The sequence below is a fragment of the Oncorhynchus kisutch genome, unplaced genomic scaffold, assembly GCF_002021735.2.
Source record: "Oncorhynchus kisutch isolate 150728-3 unplaced genomic scaffold, Okis_V2 scaffold1122, whole genome shotgun sequence".
Taxonomy (NCBI): domain Eukaryota; kingdom Metazoa; phylum Chordata; class Actinopteri; order Salmoniformes; family Salmonidae; genus Oncorhynchus; species Oncorhynchus kisutch.
Genome location: NW_022263067.1, coordinates 103039 through 122590, shown reverse-complemented (window position 1 = coordinate 122590; position 19552 = coordinate 103039). Strand labels below are relative to the sequence as shown.

Here is a 19552-nt window from a genome sequence, read left to right as displayed (position 1 = left end):
CTTCAGCCAACACTGTCTTTTGAAAAGCTTTGCTGCCCCGTGTGAGGATCGAACTCACGACCTTCAGATTATGAGACTGACGCGCTACCTACTGCGCTAACGAGGCCCTTCTTGCAAAAATGTCCAAAAAGAAAAAAATATATTGATACCGAACTTCAGATTTTGACAGTGATGTTGAAACCACCGTGCCAAAATATATGTATGGTCTGAAATTCTACAACCTGTGAGACAAAAAGATTGATTTCATTCTAAAGTAATACATATCGATATGGACCTTAAGATGTGGTATCCACCTTGACAAAAGTATGTATTGTGTGAAAGTCCAGAAAACAGTGAATTCATTTTCACTTCATCTTCAGCCAACACTGTCTTTTGAAAAGCTTTGCTGCCCCGTGTGAGGATCGAACTCACGACCTTCAGATTATGAGACTGACGCGCTACCTACTGCGCTAACGAGGCCCTTCTTGCAAAAATTTCCAAAAAGAAAAAATATATATTGATACCGAACTTCAGATTTTGACAGTGATGTTGAAACCACCGTGCCAAAATATATGTATGGTCTGAAATTCTACAACCTGTGAGACAAAAAGATTGATTTCATTCTAAAGTAATACATATCGATATGGACCTTAAGATGTGGTATCCACCTTGACAAAAGTATGTATTGTGTGAAAGTCCAGAACAACAGAGAATTCATTTTCACTTCATCTTCAGCCAACACTGTCTTTTGAAAAGCTTTGCTGCCCCGTGTGAGGATCGAACTCACGACCTTCAGATTATGAGACTGACGCGCTACCTACTGCGCTAACGAGGCCCTTCTTGCAAAAATTTCCAAAAAGAAAAAAATATATTGATACCGAACTTCAGATTTTGACAGTGATGTTGAAACCACCGTGCCAAAATATATGTATGGTCTGAAATTCTACAACCTGTGAGACAAAAAGATTGATTTCATTCTAAAGTAATACATATCGATATGGACCTTAAGATGTGGTATCCACCTTGACAAAAGTATGTATTGTGTGAAAGTCCAGAAAGACAGTGAATTCATTTTCACTTCATCTTCAGCCAACACTGTCTTTTGAAAAGCTTTGCTGCCCCGTGTGAGGATCGAACTCACGACCTTCAGATTATGAGACTGACGCGCTACCTACTGCGCTAACGAGGCCCTTCTTGCAAAAATTTCCAAAAAGAAAAAAATATATTGATACCGAACTTCAGATTTTGACAGTGATGTTGAAACCACCGTGCCAAAATATATGTATGGTCTGAAATTCTACAACCTGTGAGACAAAAAGATTGATTTCATTCTAAAGTAATACATATCGATATGGACCTTAAGATGTGGTATCCACCTTGACAAAAGTATGTATTGTGTGAAAGTCCAGAACAACAGAGAATTCATTTTCACTTCATCTTCAGCCAACACTGTCTTTTGAAAAGCTTTGCTGCCCCGTGTGAGGATCGAACTCACGACCTTCAGATTATGAGACTGACGCGCTACCTACTGCGCTAACGAGGCCCTTCTTGCAAAAATTTCCAAAAAGAAAAAAATATATTGATACCGAACTTCAGATTTTGACAGTGATGTTGAAACCACCGTGCCAAAATATATGTATGGTCTGAAATTCTACAACCTGTGAGACAAAAAGATTGATTTCATTCTAAAGTAATACATATCGATATGGACCTTAAGATGTGGTATCCACCTTGACAAAAGTATGTATTGTGTGAAAGTCCAAAAAACAGTGAATTCATTTTCACTTCATCTTCAGCCAACACTTCTTTTGAAAAGCTTTGCTGCCCCGTGTGAGGATCGAACTCACGACCTTCAGATTATGAGACTGACGCGCTACCTACTGCGCTAACGAGGCCCTTCTTGCAGAAATGTCCAAAAAGAAGAAACAAAATATTGATACCGAACTTCAGTTTTTGACAGTGATGTTGAAACCACCGTGCCAAAATATATGTATGGTCTTAAATTCTACAACCCCTGAGACAAAAAGATTGATTTCATTCTAAAGTAATACATATCGATATGGACCTTAAGATGTGGTATCCACCTTGACAAAAGTATTGTAATGTCTGAAAGTCCAGAATGACAGTGAATTCATTTTCACTTCATCTTCAGCCAACACTCTTTTTGAAAAGCTTTGCTGCCCCGTGTGGGATCGAACTCACGACCTTCAGATTATGAGACTGACGCACTACCTACTGCGCAACGAGGCACTTCTTGCAATTTTTCAAAAAAGAAAAAATAGATATTGATACCGAATTTTGACAGTGATGTTGAAACCACCGTGCCAAAATATATGTATGGACTGAAATTCTACAACCCCTGAGACAAAAGATTGATTTCATTCTAAAGTAATACATATCGATATGGACCTTAAGATGTGGTATCCCACCTTGACAAAAGTATGTATTGTGTGAAAGTCCAAAATAACTGTGAATTCATTCTCACCTTCAGCCAACACTCTTTTGGAAAGCTTTGCTGCCCCGTGTGAGGATCGAACTCACGACCTTCAGATTATGAGACTGACGCGCTACCTACTGCGCTAACGAGGCCCTTCTTGCAAAAATTTCCAAAAAGAAAAAAAATATATTAATACCGAACTTCAGATTTGACAGTGATGTTGAAACCACCGTGCCAAAATATATGTATGGTCCGAAATTCTACAACCTGTGAGAACAAAAAGATTGATTTCATTCTAAAGTAAAACATATCGATATGGACTATAAGATGTGGTATCCACCTTGACAAAAGTATGTATTGTGTGAAAGTCCAAAATGACAGAGAATTCATTTTCACTTCATCTTCAGCCAACACTGTCTTTTGAAAAGTTTTGCTGCCACGTGTGAGGATCGAACTCACGACCTTCAGATTATGAGACTGACGCTCTACCAACTGCGCTAAAGAGGCCCTTCTTGCAAAAATTTCCAAAAAGAAAAAAAATATATTGATACCGAACTTCAGATTTTGACAGTGATGTTGAAACCACCGTGCCAAAATATATGTATGGTCCGAAATTCTACAACCTGTGAGACAAAAAGATTGATTTCATTCTAAAGTAATACATATCGATATGGACCTTAAGATGTGGTATCCACCTTGACAAAAGTATGTAATGTCTGAAAGTCCAGAATGACAGTGGAATTCATTTTCACTTAATCTTCAGCCAACACTCTTTTGAAAAGCTTTTCTGCCCCGTGTGAGGATCAAACTCACGACCTTCAGATTATGAGACTGACGCTCTACCTACTGCCGCTAACGAGGCCCTTCTTGCAAAAATTTCCAAAAAGAAAAAAAATATATTGATACCGAACTTCAGATTTTGACAGTGATGTTGAAACCACCGTGCCAAAATATATGTATGGTCTGAAATTCTACAACCCCTGAGACAAAAGATTGATTTCTTTCTAAAGTAATACATATCGATATGGACCTTAAGATGTGGTATCCACCTTGACAAAAGTATGTAATGTCTGAAAGTCCAGAATGACAGTGAATTCATTTTCACTTAATCTTCAGCCAACACTGTCTTTGAAAAGCTTTGCTGCCCCCGTGTGAGGATCGAACTCAGGACCTTCAGATTATGAGACTGACGCGCTACCTACTGCTCTAACGAGGCCCTTCTTGCAAAAAGTTCCAAAAGAAAAAAAATATATTGATACCGAACTTCAGATTTTGAGAGTGATGTTGAAACCACCGTGCCAAATATATGTATGGTCTGAAATTCTACAACCCCTGAGACAAAAAGATTGATTTCATTCTAAAGTAATACATATCGATATGGACCTTAAGATGTGGTATCCACCTTGACAAAAGTATGTATTGTGTGAAAGGCCAAAACAACTGTGAATTCATTCTCACCTTCAGCCAACACTCTTTTGGAAAGCTTTGCTGCCCCGTGTGAGGATCGAACTCACGACCTTCAGATTATGAGACTGACGCGCAACCTACTGCACTAACGAGGCCCTTCTTACAAAATGTCCAAAAGAAGAAAAAAAATATTGCTACCGAAAATCAGATTTTGACAGTGATGTTGAAACCACCGTGCTAAAATATATGTATGGTCTGAAATTCTACAAGCCCTGAGACAAAAAGATTGATTTCATTCTAAAGTAATACATATCGATATGGACCTTAAGATGTGGTATCCACCTTGACAAAAGTATGTATTGTGTGAAAGTCCAAAACAACAGTGAATTCATTTTCACTTCATCTTCAGCCAACACTCTTTTGAAAAGCTTTGCTGCCCCGTGTGAGGATCAAAATCACAACCTTCAGATTATGAGACTGACACACTACCTACTGCGCTAACGAGGCCCTTCTTGCAAAAATGTCCAAAAGGAAGAAACAAACTATTGATACCGAAATTCAGATTTGACAGTGATGTTGAAACCACCGAGCCAAAATATATGTATGATCTGAAATTCTACAACCCCTGAGACAAAAAGTTTGATTTCATTCTAAAGTAATACATATCGATATGGACCTTAAGATGTGGTATCCACCTTGACAAAAATATGTATTGTGTGAAAGTCCAAAACAACAGTGAATTCATTTTCACTTCATCTTCAGCCAACACTCTTTTGAAAAGCTTTGCTGCCAAGTCTGATGATCGAACTCACGACCTTCAGATTATGAGACTGACGCGCTACCAACTGCGCTAACGAGGCCCTTCTTGCAAAAATGTCCAAACAGAAAATATATATATATTGATACCGAACTTCAGATTTTGACAGTGATGTTGAAACCACCGTGCCAAAATATATGTATGGTCTGAAATTCTACAACCTGTGAGACAAAAAGATTGATTTCATTCTAAAGTAATACATAACGATATGGACCTTAAGATGTGGTATCCACCTTGACAAAAGTATGTATTGTGTGAAAGTCCAAAATAACAGTGAATTCATTTTCACTTCATCTTCAGCCAACACTCTTTTGAAAGCTTTGCTGCCCCGTGTGAGGATCAAAATCACAACCTTCAGATTATGAGACTGACGCACTACCTACTGCGCTAACGAGCCCCTTCTTGCAAAAAGTTCCAAAAAGAAAAATATATATTGATACCGAACTTCGGATTTTGACAGTGATGTTGAAACCACCGTGCCAAAATATATGTATGGTCTGAAATTCTACAACCTGTGAGACAAAAAGATTGATTTCATTCTAAAGTAAAACATATCGATATGGACCTTAAGATGTGGTATCCACCTTGACAAAAGTATGTATTGTGTGAAAGTCCAAAACGACAGAGAATTCATTTTCAGCCAACACTGTCTTTTGAAAAGCATTGCTGCCCCGTGTGAAGATCGAACTCACGACCTTCAGATTATGAGACTGACGGGCTACCTACTGCGCTAACGAGGCCCTTCTTGCAAAAAGTTCCAAAAAGAAAAAAAATATATTGATACCGAACTTCAGATTTTGACAGTGATGTTGAAACCACCGTGCCAAAATATATGTATGGTCTGAAATTCTACAACCTGTGAGACAAAAAGATTGATTTCATTCTAAAGTAATACATATCGATATGGACCTTAAGATGTGGTATCCACCTTGACAAAAGTATGTATTGTGTGAAAGTCCAAAACAACTGTGAATTCATTCTCACCTTCAGCCAACACTCTTTTGGAAAGCTTTGCTGCCCCGTGTGAGGATCGAACTCACGACCTTCAGATTATGAGACTGACGCGCAACCTACTGCACTAACGAGGCCCTTCTTACAAAAATGTCCAAAAAGAAGAAAAAAAATATTGCTACCGAAAATCAGATTTTGACAGTGATGTTGAAAACCACCGTGCTAAAATATATGTATGGTCTGAAATTCTACAAGCCCTGAGACAAAAAGATTGATTTCATTCTAAAGTAATACATATCGATATGGACCTTAAGATGTGGTATCCACCTTGACAAAAGTATGTATTGTGTGGAAAGTCCAAAACAACAGTGAATTCATTTTCACTTCATCTTCAGCCAACACTCTTTTGAAAAGCTTTGCTGCCCCGTGTGATGATCAAAATCACAACCTTCAGATTATGAGACTGACACACTACCTACTGCGCTAACGAGGCCCTTCTTGCAAAAATGTCCAAAAAGAAGAAACAAACTATTGATACCGAAATTCAGATTTTGACAGTGATGTTGAAACCACCGAGCCAAAATATATGTATGATCTGAAATTCTACAACCCCTGAGACAAAAAGTTTGATTTCATTCTAAAGTAATACATATCGATATGGACCTTAAGATGTGGTATCCACCTTGACAAAAATATGTATTGTGTGAAAGTCCAAAACAACAGTGAATTCATTTTCACTTCATCTTCAGCCAAACACTCTTTTGAAAAGCTTTGCTGCCAAGTCTGATGATCGAACTCACGACCTTCAGATTATGAGACTGACACACTACCAACTGCGCTAACGAGGCCCTTCTTGCAAAAATGTCCAAACAGAAAATATATATATATTGATACCGAACTTCAGATTTTGACAGTGATGTTGAAACCACCGTGCCAAAATATATGTATGGTCTGAAATTCTACAACCTGTGAGACAAAAAGATTGATTTCATTCTAAAGTAATACATAACGATATGGACCTTAAGATGTGGTATCCACCTTGACAAAAGTATGTATTGTGTGAAAGTCCAAAATAACAGTGAATTCATTTTCACTTCATCTTCAGCCAACACTCTTTTGAAAAGCTTTGCTGCCCCGTGTGAGGATCAAAATCACAACCTTCAGATTATGAGACTGACGCACTACCTACTGCGCTAACGAGGCCCTTCTTGCAAAAAGTTCCAAAAAGAAAAAATATATATTGATACCGAACTTCAGATTTTGACAGTGATGTTGAAACCACCGTGCCAAAATATATGTATGGTCTGAAATTCTACAACCTGTGAGACAAAAAGATTGATTTCATTCTAAAGTAAAACATATCGATATGGACCTTAAGATGTGGTATCCACCTTGACAAAAGTATGTATTGTGTGAAAGTCCAAAACGACAGAGAATTCATTTTCAGCCAACACTGTCTTTTGAAAAGCATTGCTGACCCGTGTGAAGATCGAACTCACGACCTTCAGATTATGAGACTGACGGGGTACCTACTGCGCTAACGAGGCCATTCTTGCAAACATTTCCAAAAAGAAAAAATATATATTGATACCGAACTTCAGATTTTGACAGTGATGTTGAAACCACCGTGCCAAAATATATGTATGGTCCGAAATTCTACAACCTGTGAGACAAAAAGATTGATTTCATTCTAAAGTAATATATATAGATATCTACCTTAAGATGTGGTATCCACCTTGACAAAAGTATGTATTGTGTGAAATTCCAAACAACAGTGAATTCATTTTCACCCAACACTCTTTTGAAAAGCTTTGCTGCCCCGTGTGAGGATCGAACTCACGACCTTCAGATTATGAGACTGACGCGCTACCTACTGCGCTAACGAGGCCCTTTTTGCAAAGATTTCCAAAAGAAAAAAAAAATATTGATACCGAACTTCAGATTTTGACAGTGATGTTGAAACCACCGTGCCAAAATATATGTATGGTCTGAAATTCTACAACCTGTGTGACTAAAAGATTGATTTCATTCTAAAGTAATACATATCGATATGGACCTTAAGATGTGGTATCCACCTTGACAAAATTATGTAATGTCTGAAAGTCCAGAATGACAGTGAATTCATTTTCACTTCATCTTCAGCCAACACTCTTTTGAAAAGCTTTGCTGCCCCGTGTGAGGATCGAACTCACGACCTTCAGATTATGAGACTGACGCGCTACCTACTGCGCTAACAGGCCCTTCTTGCAAAAATTTCCAAAAGAAAAAAATATATTGATACCGAACTTCAGATTTTGACAGTGATGTTGAAACCACCGTGCCAAAATATATGTATGCTCTGAAATTCTACAACCTGTGAGACAAAAAGATTGATTTCATTCTAAAGTAATACATATCGATATGGACCTTAAGATGTGGTATCCACCTTGACAAAAGTATGTATTGTGTGAAAGTCCAGAACAACAGAGAATTCATTTTCACTTAATCTTCAGCCAACACTGTCTTTTGAAAAGCTTTGCTGCCCCTTGTGAGGATCAAACTCACGAATTTCAGATTATGAGACTGACGCACTACCTACGGCGCTAACGAGGACCTTCTTGCAAAAATTTCCAAAAAGAAAAAAAATATATTGATACCGAACTTCAGATTTTGACAGTGATGTTGAAACCACCGTGCCAAAATATATGTATGGTCTGAAATTCTACAACCTGTGAGAGAAAAAGATTGATTTCATTCTAAAGTAAAACATATCGATATGGACCTTAAGATGTGGTATCCACCTTGACAAAAGTATGTATTGTGTGAAAGTCCAAAACAACAGAGAATTCATTTTCACCCAACACTCTTTTGAAAAGCTTTGCTGCCCCGTGTGAGGATCGAACTCACGACCTTCAGATTATGAGACTGACGCGCTACCTACTGTGCCAAAATATATGTATGGTCTGAAATTCTAGAACCTGTGAGACAAAAAGATTGATTTCATTCTAAAGTAATACATATCGATATGGACCTTAAGATGTGGTATCCACCTTGACAAAAGTATGTAATGTCTGAAAGTCCAGAATGACAGTGAATTCATTTTCACTTCATCTTCAGCCAACACTCTTTTGAAAAGCTTTGCTGCCCCGTGTGAGGATCGAACTCACGACCTTCAGATTATGAGACTGACGCGCTACCTACTGCGCTAACGAGGCCCTTCTTGCAAAAATTTCCAAAAAGAAAAAATATATATTGATACCGAACTTCAGATTTTGACAGTGATGTTGAAACCACCGTGCCAAAATATATGTATGGTCTGAAATTCTACAACCTGTGAGACAAAAAGATTGATTTCATTCTAAAGTAAAACATATCGATATGGACCTTAAGATGTGGTATCCACCTTGACAAAAGTATGTATTGTGTGAAAGTCCAGAACAACAGAGAATTCATTTTCACTTCATCTTTAGCCAACACTGTCTTTTGAAAAGCTTTGCTGCCCCTTGTGAGGATCGAACTCACGAATTTCAGATTATGAGACTGACGCACTACCTACGGCGCTAACGAGGACCTTCTTGCAAAAATTTCCAAAAAGAAAAAAAATATATTGATACCGAACTTCAGATTTTGACAGTGATGTTGAAACCACCGTGCCAAAATATATGTATGGTCTGAAATTCTACAACCTGTGAGAGAAAAAGATTGATTTCATTCTAAAGTAAAACATATCGATATGGACCTTAAGATGTGGTATCCACCTTGACAAAAGTATGTATTGTGTGAAAGTCCAAAACAACAGAGAATTCATTTTCACCCAACACTCTTTTGAAAAGCTTTGCTGCCCCGTGTGAGGATCGAACTCACGACCTTCAGATTATGAGACTGACGCGCTACCTACTGTGCCAAAATATATGTATGGTCTGAAATTCTAGAACCTGTGAGACAAAAAGATTGATTTCATTCTTAAGTAATACATATCGATATGGACCTTAAGATGTGGTATCCACCTTGACAAAAGTATGTAATGTCTGAAAGTCCAGAATGACAGTGAATTCATTTTCACTTCATCTTCAGCCAACACTCTTTTGAAATGCTTTGCTGCCCCGTGTGAGGATCGAACTCACGACCTTCAGATTATGAGACTGACGCGCTACCTACTGCGCTAACGAGGCCCTTCTTGCAAAAATTTCCAAAAAGAAAAAATATATATTGATACCGAACTTCAGATTTTGACAGTGATGTTGAAACCACCGTGCCAAAATATATGTATGGTCTGAAATTCTACAACCTGTGAGACAAAAAGATTGATTTCATTCTAAAGTAAAACATATCGATATGGACCTTAAGATGTGGTATCCACCTTGACAAAAGTATGTATTGTGTGAAAGTCCAGAACAACAGAGAATTCATTTTCACTTCATCTTTAGCCAACACTGTCTTTTGAAAAGCTTTGCTGCCCCATGTGAGGATCGAACTCACGAATTTCAGATTATGAGACTGACGCACTACCTACGGCGCTAACGAGGCCCTTCTTGCAAAAATTCCAAAAAGAAAAAAAATATATTGATACCGAACTTCAGATTTTGACAGTGATGTTGAAACCACCGTGCCAAAATATATGTATGGTCTGAAATTCTACGACCTGTGAGACAAAAAGATTGATTTCATTCAAAAGTAATACATATCGATATGGACCTTAAGATGTGGTATCCACCTTGACAAAAGTATGTATTGTGTGAAAGTCCAAAACGACAGTGAATTCATTTTCACTTCATCATCAGCCAACACTCTTTTGAAAAGCTTTGCTGCCCCTTGTGAGGATCGAACTCACGACCTTCAGATTATGAGACTGACGCGCTACCTACTGCGCTAACGAGGCCCTTCTTGCAAAAATGTCCAAACAGAAAATATATATATATTGATACCGAACTTCAGATTTTGACAGTGATGTTGAAACCACCGTGCCAAAATATATGTATGCTCTGAAATTCTACGACCTGTGAGACAAAAAGATTGATTTCATTCAAAAGTAATACATATCGATATGGACCTTAAGATGTGGTATCCACCTTGACAAAAGTATGTATTGTGTGAAAGTCCAAAACGACAGTGAATTCATTTTCACTTCATCATCAGCCAACACTCTTTTGAAAAGCTTTGCTGCCGCGTGTGAGGATCGAACTCACGACCTTCAGATTATGAGACTGACGCGCTACCTACTGCGCTAACGAGGCCCTTCTTGCAAAAATGTCCAAACAGAAAATATATATATATTGATACCGAACTTCAGATTTTGACAGTGATGTTGAAACCACCGTGCCAAAATATATGTATGCTCTGAAATTCTACAACCCCTGAGACAAAAAGATTGATTTCATTCTAAAGTAATACATATCGATATGGACCTTAAGATGTGGTATCCACCTTGACAAAAGTATGTATTGTGTGAAAGTCCAGAACAACAGAGAATTCATTTTCACTTAATCTTCAGCCAACACTGTCTTTTGAAAAGCTTTGCTGCCCCTTGTGAGGATCGAACTCACGAATTTCAGATTATGAGACTGACGCACTACCTACGGCGCTAACGAGGACCTTCTTGCAAAAATTTCCAAAAAGAAAAAAAATATATTGATACCGAACTTCAGATTTTGACAGTGATGTTGAAACCACCGTGCCAAAATATATGTATGGTCTGAAATTCTACAACCTGTGAGAGAAAAAGATTGATTTCATTCTAAAGTAAAACATATCGATATGGACCTTAAGATGTGGTATCCACCTTGACAAAAGTATGTATTGTGTGAAAGTCCAAAACAACAGAGAATTCATTTTCACCCAACACTCTTTTGAAAAGCTTTGCTGCCCCGTGTGAGGATCGAACTCACGACCTTCAGATTATGAGATTGACGCGCTACCTACTGTGCCAAAATATATGTATGGTCTGAAATTCTAGAACCTGTGAGACAAAAAGATTGATTTCATTCTAAAGTAATACATATCGATATGGACCTTAAGATGTGGTATCCACCTTGACAAAAGTATGTAATGTCTGAAAGTCCAGAATGACAGTGAATTCATTTTCACTTCATCTTCAGCCAACACTCTTTTGAAAAGCTTTGCTGCCCCGTGTGAGGATCGAACTCACGACCTTCAGATTATGAGACTGACGCGCTACCTACTGCGCTAACGAGGCCCTTCTTGCAAAAATTTCCAAAAAGAAAAAATATATATTGATACCGAACTTCAGATTTTGACAGTGATGTTGAAACCACCGTGCCAAAATATATGTATGGTCTGAAATTCTACAACCTGTGAGACAAAAAGATTGATTTCATTCTAAAGTAAAACATATCGATATGGACCTTAAGATGTGGTATCCACCTTGACAAAAGTATGTATTGTGTGAAAGTCCAGAACAACAGAGAATTCATTTTCACTTCATCTTTAGCCAACACTGTCTTTTGAAAAGCTTTGCTGCCCCTTGTGAGGATCGAACTCACGAATTTCAGATTATGAGACTGACGCACTACCTACGGCGCTAACGAGGACCTTCTTGCAAAAATTTCCAAAAAGAAAAAAAATATATTGATACCGAACTTCAGATTTTGACAGTGATGTTGAAACCACCGTGCCAAAATATATGTATGGTCTGAAATTCTACAACCTGTGAGAGAAAAAGATTGATTTCATTCTAAAGTAAAACATATCGATATGGACCTTAAGATGTGGTATCCACCTTGACAAAAGTATGTATTGTGTGAAAGTCCAAAACAACAGAGAATTCATTTTCACCCAACACTCTTTTGAAAAGCTTTGCTGCCCCGTGTGAGGATCGAACTCACGACCTTCAGATTATGAGACTGACGCGCTACCTACTGTGCCAAAATATATGTATGGTCTGAAATTCTAGAACCTGTGAGACAAAAAGATTGATTTCATTCTTAAGTAATACATATCGATATGGACCTTAAGATGTGGTATCCACCTTGACAAAAGTATGTAATGTCTGAAAGTCCAGAATGACAGTGAATTCATTTTCACTTCATCTTCAGCCAACACTCTTTTGAAAAGCTTTGCTGCCCCGTGTGAGGATCGAACTCACGACCTTCAGATTATGAGACTGACGCGCTACCTACTGCGCTAACGAGGCCCTTCTTGCAAAAATTTCCAAAAAGAAAAAATATATATTGATACCGAACTTCAGATTTTGACAGTGATGTTGAAACCACCGTGCCAAAATATATGTATGGTCTGAAATTCTACAACCTGTGAGACAAAAAGATTGATTTCATTCTAAAGTAAAACATATCGATATGGACCTTAAGATGTGGTATCCACCTTGACAAAAGTATGTATTGTGTGAAAGTCCAGAACAACAGAGAATTCATTTTCACTTCATCTTTAGCCAACACTGTCTTTTGAAAAGCTTTGCTGCCCCATGTGAGGATCGAACTCACGAATTTCAGATTATGAGACTGACGCACTACCTACGGCGCTAACGAGGCCCTTCTTGCAAAAATTCCAAAAAGAAAAAAAATATATTGATACCGAACTTCAGATTTTGACAGTGATGTTGAAACCACCGTGCCAAAATATATGTATGGTCTGAAATTCTACGACCTGTGAGACAAAAAGATTGATTTCATTCAAAAGTAATACATATCGATATGGACCTTAAGATGTGGTATCCACCTTGACAAAAGTATGTATTGTGTGAAAGTCCAAAACGACAGTGAATTCATTTTCACTTCATCATCAGCCAACACTCTTTTGAAAAGCTTTGCTGCCCCTTGTGAGGATCGAACTCACGACCTTCAGATTATGAGACTGACGCGCTACCTACTGCGCTAACGAGGCCCTTCTTGCAAAAATGTCCAAACAGAAAATATATATATATTGATACCGAACTTCAGATTTTGACAGTGATGTTGAAACCACCGTGCCAAAATATATGTATGCTCTGAAATTCTACAACCCCTGAGACAAAAAGATTGATTTCATTCTAAAGTAATACATATCGATATGGACCTTAAGATGTGGTATCCACCTTGACAAAAGTATGTATTGTGTGAAAGTCCAAAACGACAGTGAATTCATTTTCACTTCATCATCAGCCAACACTCTTTTGAAAAGCTTTGCTGCCGCGTGTGAGGATCGAACACACGACCTTCAGATTATGAGACTGACGCGCTACCTACTGCGCTAACGAGGCCCTTCTTGCAAAAATGTCCAAACAGAAAATATATATATATTGATACCGAACTTCAGATTTTGACAGTGATGTTGAAACCACCGTGCCAAAATATATGTATGCTCTGAAATTCTACGACCTGTGAGACAAAAAGATTGATTTCATTCAAAAGTAATACATATCGATATGGACCTTAAGATGTGGTATCCACCTTGACAAAAGTATGTATTGTGTGAAAGTCCAAAACGACAGTGAATTCATTTTCACTTCATCATCAGCCAACACTCTTTTGAAAAGCTTTGCTGCCGCGTGTGAGGATCGAACTCACGACCTTCAGATTATGAGACTGACGCGCTACCTACTGCGCTAACGAGGCCCTTCTTGCAAAAATGTCCAAACAGAAAATATATATATATTGATACCGAACTTCAGATTTTGACAGTGATGTTGAAACCACCGTGCCAAAATATATGTATGCTCTGAAATTCTACAACCCCTGAGACAAAAAGATTGATTTCATTCTAAAGTAATACATATCGATATGGACCTTAAGATGTGGTATCCACCTTGACAAAAGTATGTATTGTGTGAAAGTCCAGAACAACAGAGAATTCATTTTCACTTAATCTTCAGCCAACACTGTCTTTTGAAAAGCTTTGCTGCCCCTTGTGAGGATCGAACTCACGAATTTCAGATTATGAGACTGACGCACTACCTACGGCGCTAACGAGGACCTTCTTGCAAAAATTTCCAAAAAGAAAAAAAATATATTGATACCGAACTTCAGATTTTGACAGTGATGTTGAAACCAACGTGCCAAAATATATGTATGGTCTGAAATTCTACAACCTGTGAGAGAAAAAGATTGATTTCATTCTAAAGTAAAACATATCGATATGGACCTTAAGATGTGGTATCCACCTTGACAAAAGTATGTATTGTGTGAAAGTCCAAAACAACAGAGAATTCATTTTCACCCAACACTCTTTTGAAAAGCTTTGCTGCCCCGTGTGAGGATCGAACTCACGACCTTCAGATTATGAGACTGACGCGCTACCTACTGTGCCAAAATATATGTATGGTCTGAAATTCTAGAACCTGTGAGACAAAAAGATTGATTTCATTCTAAAGTAATACATATCGATATGGACCTTAAGATGTGGTATCCACCTTGACAAAAGTATGTAATGTCTGAAAGTCCAGAATGACAGTGAATTCATTTTCACTTCATCTTCAGCCAACACTCTTTTGAAAAGCTTTGCTGCCCCGTGTGAGGATCGAACTCACGACCTTCAGATTATGAGACTGACGCGCTACCTACTGCGCTAACGAGGCCCTTCTTGCAAAAATTTTCAAAAAGAAAAAATATATATTGATACCGAACTTCAGATTTTGACAGTGATGTTGAAACCACCGTGCCAAAATATATGTATGGTCTGAAATTCTACAACCTGTGAGACAAAAAGATTGATTTCATTCTAAAGTAAAACATATCGATATGGACCTTAAGATGTGGTATCCACCTTGACAAAAGTATGTATTGTGTGAAAGTCCAAAACGACAGTGAATTCATTTTCACTTCATCATCAGCCAACACTCTTTTGAAAAGCTTTGCTGCCGCGTGTGAGGATCGAACTCACGACCTTCAGATTATGAGACTGACGCGCTACCTACTGCGCTAACGAGGCCCTTCTTGCAAAAATGTCCAAACAGAAAATATATATATATTGATACCGAACTTCAGATTTTGACAGTGATGTTGAAACCACCGTGCCAAAATATATGTATGCTCTGAAATTCTACAACCCCTGAGACAAAAAGATTGATTTCATTCTAAAGTAATACATATCGATATGGACCTTAAGATGTGGTATCCACCTTGACAAAAGTATGTATTGTGTGAAAGTCCAGAACAACAGAGAATTCATTTTCACTTAATCTTCAGCCAACACTGTCTTTTGAAAAGCTTTGCTGCCCCTTGTGAGGATCGAACTCACGAATTTCAGATTATGAGACTGACGCACTACCTACGGCGCTAACGAGGACCTTCTTGCAAAAATTTCCAAAAAGAAAAAAAATATATTGATACCGAACTTCAGATTTTGACAGTGATGTTGAAACCAACGTGCCAAAATATATGTATGGTCTGAAATTCTACAACCTGTGAGAGAAAAAGATTGATTTCATTCTAAAGTAAAACATATCGATATGGACCTTAAGATGTGGTATCCACCTTGACAAAAGTATGTATTGTGTGAAAGTCCAAAACAACAGAGAATTCATCTTCAGCCAACACTCTTTTGAAAAGCTTTGCTGCCCCGTGTGAGGATCGAACTCACGACCTTCAGATTATGAGACTGACGCGCTACCTACTGTGCCAAAATATATGTATGGTCTGAAATTCTAGAACCTGTGAGACAAAAAGATTGATTTCATTCTAAAGTAATACATATCGATATGGACCTTAAGATGTGGTATCCACCTTGACAAAAGTATGTAATGTCTGAAAGTCCAGAATGACAGTGAATTCATTTTCACTTCATCTTCAGCCAACACTCTTTTGAAAAGCTTTGCTGCCCCGTGTGAGGATCGAACTCACGACCTTCAGATTATGAGACTGACGCGCTACCTACTGCGCTAACGAGGCCCTTCTTGCAAAAATTTCCAAAAAGAAAAAATATATATTGATACCGAACTTCAGATTTTGACAGTGATGTTGAAACCACCGTGCCAAAATATATGTATGGTCTGAAATTCTACAACCTGTGAGACAAAAAGATTGATTTCATTCTAAAGTAAAACATATCGATATGGACCTTAAGATGTGGTATCCACCTTGACAAAAGTATGTATTGTGTGAAAGTCCAGAACAACAGAGAATTCATTTTCACTTCATCTTTAGCCAACACTGTCTTTTGAAAAGCTTTGCTGCCCCATGTGAGGATCGAACTCACGAATTTCAGATTATGAGACTGACGCACTACCTACGGCGCTAACGAGGCCCTTCTTGCAAAAATTCCAAAAAGAAAAAAAATATATTGATACCGAACTTCAGATTTTGACAGTGATGTTGAAACCACCGTGCCAAAATATATGTATGGTCTGAAATTCTACGACCTGTGAGACAAAAAGATTGATTTCATTCAAAAGTAATACATATCGATATGGACCTTAAGATGTGGTATCCACCTTGACAAAAGTATGTATTGTGTGAAAGTCCAAAACGACAGTGAATTCATTTTCACTTCATCATCAGCCAACACTCTTTTGAAAAGCTTTGCTGCCGCGTGTGAGGATCGAACTCACGACCTTCAGATTATGAGACTGACGCGCTACCTACTGCGCTAACGAGGCCCTTCTTGCAAAAAGTTCCAAAAAGAAAAAAAATATATTGATACCGAACTTCAGATTTTGACAGTGATGTTGAAACCACCGTGCCAAAATATATGTATGGTCTGAAATTCTACAACCTGTGAGACAAAAAGATTGATTTCATTCTAAAGTAAAACATATCGATATGGACCTTAAGATGTGGTATCCACCTTGACAAAAGTATGTATTGTGTGAAAGTCCAAAACGACAGAGAATTCATTTTCAGCCAACACTGTCTTTTGAAAAGCATTGCTGCCCCGTGTGAAGATCGAACTCACGACCTTCAGATTATGAGACTGACGGGCTACCTACTGCGCTAACGAGGCCATTCTTGCAAAAATTTCCAAAAAGAAAAAATATATATTGATACCGAACTTCAGATTTTGACAGTGATGTTGAAACCACCGTGCCAAAATATATGTATGGTCCGAAATTCTACAACCTGTGAGACAAAAGATTGATTTCATTCTAAAGTAATATATATATATATCTACCTTAAGATGTGGTATCCACCTTGACAAAAGTATGTATTGTGTGAAATTCCAAAACAACAGTGAATTCATTTTCACCCAACACTCTTTTGAAAAGCTTTGCTGCCCCGTGTGAGGATCGAACTCACGACCTTCAGATTATGATACTGACGCGCTACCTACTGCGCTAACGAGGCCCTTCTTGCAAAAATTTCCAAAAAGAAAAAAAATATATTGATACCGAACTTCAGATTCTGACAGTGATGTTGAAACCACCGTGCCAAAATATATGTATGGTCTGAAATTCTACAACCTGTGAGACAAAAAGATTGATTTCATTCTAAAGTAAAACATATCGATATGGACCTTAAGATGTGGTATCCACCTTGACAAAAGTATGTATTGTGTGAAAGTCCAAAACAACAGAGAATTCATTTTCACTTCATCTTCAGCCAACACTGTCTTTTGAAAAGCTTTGCTGCCCCGTGTGAAGATCGAACTCACGACCTTCAGATTATGAGACTGACGCGCTACCTACTGCGCTAACGAGGCCCTTCTTGCAAAATTTTCCAAAAGAAAAAAAATATATTGATACCGAACTTCAGATTTTGACAGTGATGTTGAAACCACCGTGCCAAAATTTATGTATGGTCCGAAATTCTACAACCTGTGAGACAAAAAGATTGATTTCATTCTAAAGTAATACATATCGATATGGACCTTAAGATGTGGTATCCACCTTGACAAAAGTATGTATTGTGTGAAAGTCCAAAACAACAGAGAATTAATTTTCACTTCATCTTCAGCCAACACTGTCTTTTGAAAAGCTTTGCTGCCCCGTGTGAGGATCGAACTCACGACCTTCAGATTATGAGACTGACGCGCTACCTAATGCGCTAACAAGGCCCTTCTTGCAAAAATTTCCAAAAAGAAAAAATATATATTGATACCGAACTTCAGATTTTGACAGTGATGTTGAAACCACCGTGCCAAAATGTATGTATGGTCCGAAATTCTACAACCTGTGAGACAAAAAGATTGATTTCATTCTAAAGTAATACATATCGATATGGACCTTAAGATGTGGTATCCACCTTGACAGAAGTATGTATTGTGTGAAAGTCCAGAACAACAGAGAATTCATTTTCACTTAATCTTCAGCCAACACTGTCTTTTGAAAAGCTTTGCTGCCCCATGTGAGGATCGAACTCACGAATATCAGATTATGAGACTGACGCACTACCTACGGCGCTAACGAGGCCCTTCTTGCAAAAATTTCCAAAAAGAAAAAAATATATTGATACCGAACTTCAGATTTTGACAGTGATGTTGAAACCACCGTGCCAAAATATATGTATGGTCTGAAATTCTACAACCTGTGAGACAAAAAGATTGATTTCATTCTAAAGTAAAACATATCGATATGGACCTTAAGATGTGGTATCCACCTTGACAAAAGTATGTATTGTGTGAAAGTCCAAAACGACAGTGAATTCATTTTCACTTCATCATCAGCCAACACTCTTTTGAAAAGCTTTGCTGCCGCGTGTGAGGATCGAACTCACGACCTTCAGATTATGAGACTGACGCGCTACCTACTGCGCTAACGAGGCCCTTCTTGCAAAAATGTCCAAACAGAAAATATATATATATTGATACCGAACTTCAGATTTTGACAGTGATGTTGAAACCACCGTGCCAAAATATATGTATGCTCTGAAATTCTACAACCCCTGAGACAAAAAGATTGATTTCATTCTAAAGTAATACATATCGATATGGACCTTAAGATGTGGTATCCACCTTGACAAAAGTATGTATTGTGTGAAAGTCCAGAACAACAGAGAATTCATTTTCACTTAATCTTCAGCCAACACTGTCTTTTGAAAAGCTTTGCTGCCCCTTGTGAGGATCGAACTCACGAATTTCAGATTATGAGACTGACGCAC

General features: G+C 38.0%; 14 non-coding genes across 14 annotated transcripts; all 14 read right to left on the bottom strand.

Moving 5' to 3' along the window:
* Nucleotides 1-33: 33 nt before the first annotated feature.
* On the bottom strand, nt 34-106 carry trnam-cau (transfer RNA methionine (anticodon CAU)). Its single transcript has one exon. It is a non-coding gene; the product is annotated as a tRNA-Met (tRNA).
* Nucleotides 107-386: 280 nt separating this feature from the next.
* Nucleotides 387-459, bottom strand: trnam-cau (transfer RNA methionine (anticodon CAU)). The gene has a single exon. It is a non-coding gene; the product is annotated as a tRNA-Met (tRNA).
* Nucleotides 460-741: 282 nt separating this feature from the next.
* trnam-cau (transfer RNA methionine (anticodon CAU)) lies at nt 742-814 on the bottom strand. Its single transcript has one exon. It is a non-coding gene; the product is annotated as a tRNA-Met (tRNA).
* Nucleotides 815-1095: 281 nt separating this feature from the next.
* On the bottom strand, nt 1096-1168 carry trnam-cau (transfer RNA methionine (anticodon CAU)). Its single transcript has one exon. It is a non-coding gene; the product is annotated as a tRNA-Met (tRNA).
* Nucleotides 1169-1449: 281 nt separating this feature from the next.
* On the bottom strand, nt 1450-1522 carry trnam-cau (transfer RNA methionine (anticodon CAU)). The gene has a single exon. It is a non-coding gene; the product is annotated as a tRNA-Met (tRNA).
* A 279-nt stretch (nt 1523-1801) lies between these two features.
* trnam-cau (transfer RNA methionine (anticodon CAU)) lies at nt 1802-1874 on the bottom strand. The gene has a single exon. It is a non-coding gene; the product is annotated as a tRNA-Met (tRNA).
* A 621-nt stretch (nt 1875-2495) lies between these two features.
* trnam-cau (transfer RNA methionine (anticodon CAU)) lies at nt 2496-2568 on the bottom strand. The gene has a single exon. It is a non-coding gene; the product is annotated as a tRNA-Met (tRNA).
* A 4838-nt stretch (nt 2569-7406) lies between these two features.
* trnam-cau (transfer RNA methionine (anticodon CAU)) lies at nt 7407-7479 on the bottom strand. The gene has a single exon. It is a non-coding gene; the product is annotated as a tRNA-Met (tRNA).
* A 1233-nt stretch (nt 7480-8712) lies between these two features.
* trnam-cau (transfer RNA methionine (anticodon CAU)) lies at nt 8713-8785 on the bottom strand. Its single transcript has one exon. It is a non-coding gene; the product is annotated as a tRNA-Met (tRNA).
* An 884-nt stretch (nt 8786-9669) lies between these two features.
* trnam-cau (transfer RNA methionine (anticodon CAU)) lies at nt 9670-9742 on the bottom strand. The gene has a single exon. It is a non-coding gene; the product is annotated as a tRNA-Met (tRNA).
* Nucleotides 9743-11690: 1948 nt separating this feature from the next.
* Nucleotides 11691-11763, bottom strand: trnam-cau (transfer RNA methionine (anticodon CAU)). Its single transcript has one exon. It is a non-coding gene; the product is annotated as a tRNA-Met (tRNA).
* Nucleotides 11764-12647: 884 nt separating this feature from the next.
* Nucleotides 12648-12720, bottom strand: trnam-cau (transfer RNA methionine (anticodon CAU)). Its single transcript has one exon. It is a non-coding gene; the product is annotated as a tRNA-Met (tRNA).
* A 2303-nt stretch (nt 12721-15023) lies between these two features.
* trnam-cau (transfer RNA methionine (anticodon CAU)) lies at nt 15024-15096 on the bottom strand. The gene has a single exon. It is a non-coding gene; the product is annotated as a tRNA-Met (tRNA).
* A 1239-nt stretch (nt 15097-16335) lies between these two features.
* Nucleotides 16336-16408, bottom strand: trnam-cau (transfer RNA methionine (anticodon CAU)). The gene has a single exon. It is a non-coding gene; the product is annotated as a tRNA-Met (tRNA).
* Nucleotides 16409-19552: the final 3144 nt, after the last annotated feature.